The sequence below is a fragment of the Palaemon carinicauda genome, chromosome 14 (assembly GCF_036898095.1).
Source record: "Palaemon carinicauda isolate YSFRI2023 chromosome 14, ASM3689809v2, whole genome shotgun sequence".
Lineage (NCBI taxonomy): Eukaryota > Metazoa > Arthropoda > Malacostraca > Decapoda > Palaemonidae > Palaemon > Palaemon carinicauda.
The window spans coordinates 136,546,190-136,552,360 of record NC_090738.1 but is presented as its reverse complement, the minus strand read 5'-3'; positions in this window follow the sequence as shown (position 1 = coordinate 136,552,360).

The window sequence follows — 6,171 nt, the reverse complement described above, 5'->3', positions numbered from 1 at the left end:
CGAGACATTCTCTCCGCGAAGCTCGTGTCGTGGAGGAAGCTCCCTTGGGAGTTCCGTCAGGAGTTGCAGAAGGTCCGGAAACCATTCCGCGTGATGCCATAGCGGAGCTACTAGAGTCATGGAACAGTTGACCGATAGTCTGGTCCTGTTGAGCACCCTTCTCATCAGACAGAATGGTGGGAAGGCGTACACGTTGATGTTGTCCCACCGTTGCTGGAAAGCATCTTGACAGAGTGCCTTGGGGTCCGGGACTGGTGAGCAGTACAGGGGCAGCTTGAAGTTCAAGGCTGTCGCGAACAAGTCCACCGTCGGGGAACCCCACAAAGTCAGGACTTTGTTGGCTATCTGAGGATCCAAAGACCACTCGGTACTCACTATCTGCGAAGCCCTGCTCAGACTGTCGGCGAGCACATTCCTCTTGCCAGGAATGAAGCGAGCTGATAGTGTTATCGAGTGGGTTTCGGTCCACCTCAGAGTCTCTACTGCAAGATGGGATAGCTGTTGCGAAAAAGTGCCTCCCTGCTTGTTGATATAAGCCACTACCGTGGTGTTGTCGCTCATCACCACCACGGAGTGACCCGCCAGGAACCGTTGGAACTGCTGAAGAGCCAGAAAGACGGCCTTCAATTCTAGCAGGTTGATGTGTAGGCACTTTTCTGATTCTGACCAAAGGCCTGAGGCCCTCTGGTTCAGAACGTGCGGCCCCCCACCCTTCTTTTGACGCGTCCGAAAACAGAGTCAATTCCGGGGGGAGGACGAGAAGACTCACTCCCTTCCGCAGGTTCTCATCGGCCAGCCACCACCGCAAGTCCGTCTGTTCCAGAGACCCCATTGGGATCCGAATGTCCGGGGAATCGGATCCTTGATTCCACCGGGACTTGAGCCGCCATTGAAGGGATCTCATCCTGAGGCGGCTGTTTGGAACCAGACGGGCCAGGGAGGATAGGTGGCCTAAGTGACGCAACCACGATTGGGCGGGGAGTTCTTTTCGCCTGAGGAAAGGTTCCGCCACCCTCCTCAGCCTTGCTATCCGGTCGTCTGATGGAAAGGCTTTGTGGAGATTGGTGTCTATTAGCATGCCTAGGTAAACCAGTCGTTGGGACGGCTGCAGAGAGGACTTCTCGAGGTTTACCACGATCCCCAGATCCTGGCAAAGATCCAGAAGCCTGTCTCGGTGCCGAAGAAGGGTCGACTCCGAGTCTGCTAGAATCAGCCAATCGTCTAGGTAACGAAGGAGACGAATGCCGTTCCTGTGCGCCCAAGTTGAAATCAGGGTGAACACTCTGGTGAACACCTGAGGAGCTGTGGAGAGACCGAAACACAGCACCTTGAACTGGTAGATCTTGTTGTCTAGGCAGAATCTCAGGTACTTCCTGGAAGACGGATGGATTGGGATCTGGAAGTACGCGTCCTTTAGATCCAGTGTACACATGAAGTCTTGTGGTCTCACCGCAAGTCTGACCGTGTCTGCTGTCTCCATGCTGAACCGGGTTTGTTTGACAAACCTGTTCAGAGCCGAGAGATCGATGACGGGTCTCCAGTCTCCAGTAGCCTTCTTTACAAGAAAGAGTCGACTGAAGAAGCCTGGAGAGCCGTCCACGACCTCCTGGAGAGCACCCTTCTCGAACATGGTCTCGACTTCGGCCTGAAGGGCCAGTCCCTTTGCCGATCCCATGGCATAGGAGCTCAACGACACTAGATTCGCTGTCAGGGGAGGTTGAGATGACGTGAACGGGACGCGATAACCTTGGCCGATCACTGAGATCGTCCAAGCATCGGCCCCGTGTTGCTGCCACCTGCGGACGCAACGCTGAAGGCATCCCCCCACAGGTGGACACGCAGGGGGACTGCCACCCCTAGGGCTTGCGGCCGCGGCCGCCACCCCTAGTAGTCTTGCCTCCCCTGGAGGACTTACCGCCCCTCTTGACCTTGGCTGGAAAGGGCTTGGGCTTAGACACCACTTTCTTAGCTGCCAGTGCCTGTTTGGGAGCCTTATGAGGCTGTTGCTGCTGTTGTGGCGGGGCTGGAGGCTCATAGGGCCGAGTTGTAAGGGCCCTGTGGAGGAGGGAGTCCGTGCTGGATTTCCTCCACCTCTCAGCCGTTCGCTCCAAGTCTTGAGGCTCAAACAGGCTCTCCCCCAGAAGGGAAGCATGTCGGAGCCTACACACATCTACGGCGGGGACCTTCGGATGGAATCTCTCGGACACAGCATCGCGACGCTTCAACACCGAGTTGGCCCACAGGGTGGTAACCTGGTGCGCCAAAAACTCGATGGAGCGGGTGCCCGAGAGCAAGAAGGTCTCTAGGGCTTTCCTATTGGTCTCCTTGGACAAGTCCTCCGATCGCAATAGGATGCCCAGAGATCCTAACCAGAAGTCCAGCTACGAAGTGGCCTGCATGGCACACTTAGCGACCTTCTCGTGGTTAAGGATCTCTGCCGCCGAGAACGACACCTGCCGGGCAGAGAGTTTCTCCAGGGGAACTCCCTTCGCCAGCTCCTCCACAGAGTGATGGAGAGGAAGAGCGAGGTTGTGCTCACCCAGGATCTCGAAATACCTCCTCTGCTGAAGGCGAGGAGGCGGGATGAGTTTGTTCCCGGCAGTGGAACGACTGGAGGAGGCTAGAAGTGCGAGCTGAGCGTTGGCCCTAGCTCTAGCACTCTTCAGCCCCCGAGACCAGGGCAGAGCTGCACTGGTCTTAGGGGCCTTCCGAACGTCAAACACTTCATCCAGAATCGTGTCTTTGCCTTCACGGGGGGCGATGACTGGATCCGTAAGTCTGTTAAGTTGCCTTATCAGGCTTAGGACCTGCCAGAAGGCATGTTCGGACTCTTGCTGTTCTCCTCCCTGCGGGCTGGCAGCTAAGTCTCCTGCCCCAGGAATCTCTTCCTGGGGTGATACGTGGACATTCCCCTGGGTAGTCGTGGGTTCCTGACGAATCCTTGCAGAGGATTTAGGGACGGTCTTGGAATCCTTGGGTTCCCTCCTGGGAGGGATAGAGGATCCCAACAACGAGGTTCGAGGGGCCCCTTCCTCACGAGACGATTCTCCTGCCTGAAGCGAAGTCTCCCCCCCTGGTGCCGAGGGGAAGACTACCGCCCCGCTGGACTCACCTGAGGACGGAAAGGCCTCGTCCACGGGAGAAGGAGAGAGTACTCGTGCAGGAGAAGGGACCTTCGAGACCGACCTCTTGGGAACCAACTTCGCCCTGGGGGAAGTCACCACGAAGTCCACTCCTCTCTTTCTCTTCAGCGTAGGAGAGACAGCCACTGGTTTGTTACCCTGGCCGGCGAGTGCTGGTTTCATAACCCTCACTAACGCCCGTGCCAGCGGACCAAACCAAGTCTGCTGCTCCAAGGACACAGAGTCCGAAATCCTCGCTAAAGTGAAAGGGATCGGGCGATCCTTTGGAGTGGACACGACGGTACCTGCCTGAAAAGAAGGTGGGGAAGAATGCTGTACTGACCTGTCTTCGTCCTGACCTACCAACCTGTGCTTGGATGGAGGTGATCCCGAGTGCCGTCTAGGAGCACGCGTCCCTGCTGCTACCACCGGCTGTGGAATTCGCCGCGAACGATGGTCGCGCGAGGGCGAATGGTCGCGCGGGCGCACAGGCGAGCGGTCGCGCAGGCGACTGGTCGTGCGGGCGAGTGGGCGCAGGTAAATGAACACGTGTCCGAGGCGACGAACGCAAGCGTTGGCGCGACGGCGAGGGATCGTGCTGCCGCGTAGGTGAGGAAGATCGCTGGCGATGTAGATCCACAGGCGATCGATGACGAGCTGGTGAGTGCAGTCGCTCAAGTTGGCGATGGCGCGATGTGGTATGTCGACGCACTGGTGTGCGATGGTGAGCAGCATGCGCAGGTGAATGACCGCGTAATGGTAAGCGATGGCGAGCAGCATGCGCAGGTGAATGATCGCGTGATAGGGTGCGATGGTGATCAGCATCCGCAGGAGGGCGATCGTTCAGGGTTGTGCGATGAGGAGCAGCATGCGTAAGCGGGCGATCGTTCAGGGTCGTGCGATGGCGAGCAGCATGCGCAGGTGAATGATCGTGTGATAGGGTGCGATGGTGATCAGCATCCGCAGGAGGGCGATCGTTCAGGGTTGTGCGATGAGGAGCAGCATGCGTAAGCGGGCGATCGTTCAGGGTCGTGCGATGGCGAGTAGCATGCGCAGGTGAATGATCGTGTGATAGGGTGCGATGGTGATCAGCATCCGCAGGAGGGCGATTGTTCAGGGTTGTGCGATGAGGAGCAGCATGCGTAAGCGGGCGATCGTGCAGGGTCGTGCGATGGCGAGCAGCATGCGCAGGAGGGCGATCGTGCAATGGCGAGCGATGGCGAGCGGCATGTGCAGGCGGGCGATCGTGCAATGGCGAGCGATGGCGAGCAGCATGTGCAGGAGGGCGATTGTGCAATGGCGAGCGATGGCGAGCAGCATGTGCAGGCGGGCGATCACGCGATGGCGAGCTAGAAGCTGGCGAACCATGTTCCTTCAGGAGCGTTGGCGAACGTCGGCGCGCTAGTTGTCGCTGTTGAATAGGCGATACTAAGATCGCCTGTGCGCGCTGGCAAGCAGGTGAACGCTGGGGAGGAGGTAATCGCTGGCGCGTAGGTGATCGCTGGCGAGCAGAAGGTCGACGAGTGGCCTGTGAGAGGACAGGTGGCGCGGCGCGTTCACGAGCAGGAACGGGAAGATCACTGGCGCGTTGGCGAACATGTGTTTCTGACACACGCGCAGCACGATGTTGCGTAGCCACAGGACCCGGCAGATGGTGAGCAGGGAGTTCAGCAGGAACTAAAGGGTGGTCAGAGACCCCAGGGCGAGGGTCCTCAGATGAGCGCTGACGCTCGGAAGAGAGCTGGCGAGGGGGGCGAACATCAGGAGAGAGCCGACCAGCAGGTGAGCGTCGGCGAGCAGGAGATCGTCGACGAGCAGGAGAGCGCTGGCGAGCAGGTGAGCGCTGGCGAGCAGGAGAGCGCTTGTGCGCTAGCACTGCTCGCGTAAGGGAAGAATCCCTTAGCCCCGAAGGGACCGTTGCCCGTCGGGTGACGAGTTCTCCAGAAGGCGAAGATCCGGCAGGAGATGGTGAGCGGTCTGCAGAGAGGTTCAAGGAGGGCGGAGCAGTAGGTTGAGGCTGACGAGGAGAGTCCCCCCCGGAGGACGAAGACCCGAAAAGGCGCCTCTTAGTCCTCCTGTAAGGGGAAGGGAGGCCCTTGTGGCGTAGAGGGCGGTGAGCCTTACGGCGGAGGCGGCCTCGGGGGAGATCGTCGGGACCATTGGTCCTCCGAAGGGGAGTCTCCGTCAAAACACTTCCCTCAGAAGGAAGCTGAGCAGCAGTCGAGACCGAAGGACTCACTTCCCCCTTCGAAGGATGTACGGAAGGAGGAGGAGAGCCTTGAGCACCATCACCAGCAACAGCACCTGCGGCGGAAGGCCCAGCCACGTCGGAGGCCTCTGTCACCACGACGTCGACAATAGACAGAGGGTCTACCTCTGCTACCACCGGCGACTGCTTAACAGCGGCCCCCAACGAGACAAGGTCAATAAGAGCGACCATGGAGGGCAAGCCCTTAAGCCCCAGGGTTGACCAAATCTGTAAAAGATCATCACTGGATAAGGCATTATCAATAACCTCCCCCGGAGGAGGAGGGGGAACCGCCTCGCTATGGGAGGCGACGCCCTCTCCCCCCACCGAAGGTAGGGAAACAGAACAAGGGCCTGCGCTCCCACTTGGACGACTCTCCTTAGGAGGCGGACGAGGGGGAGCTTCGGAGGAGGTTTGGGCGGCGGAAGAAGAGTCCCGAGAACCTTCCTCCTTCAAGGCTAACCCCGGAGGAGAACGGTCTCTCTTGGACTTCTTCTTACGCCGACGGCCAAACCTCTCCCCCTGGGAGGCAGACCACTCCCAACACTCACGGCACATGTTATCCTGGTCACACCGTCGGCCCCGACATTGAGGGCAGAGGGTGTGTGGATCCGTATTAACGTCCGACATGAAAGTCCCACAAGGACGGCCGGCAACTCCAGGGCATGTACGCATAGCAAAGAAAATAACTGAAGGTCAACTTCCAACCAACATACACGCTGAAAAGAAAAAGCAGAAAATTAAAGGCTGTCACGAAGGCGATGAGCGGACACGTCTGATCACCGCCGAGCCAAAAGTGAA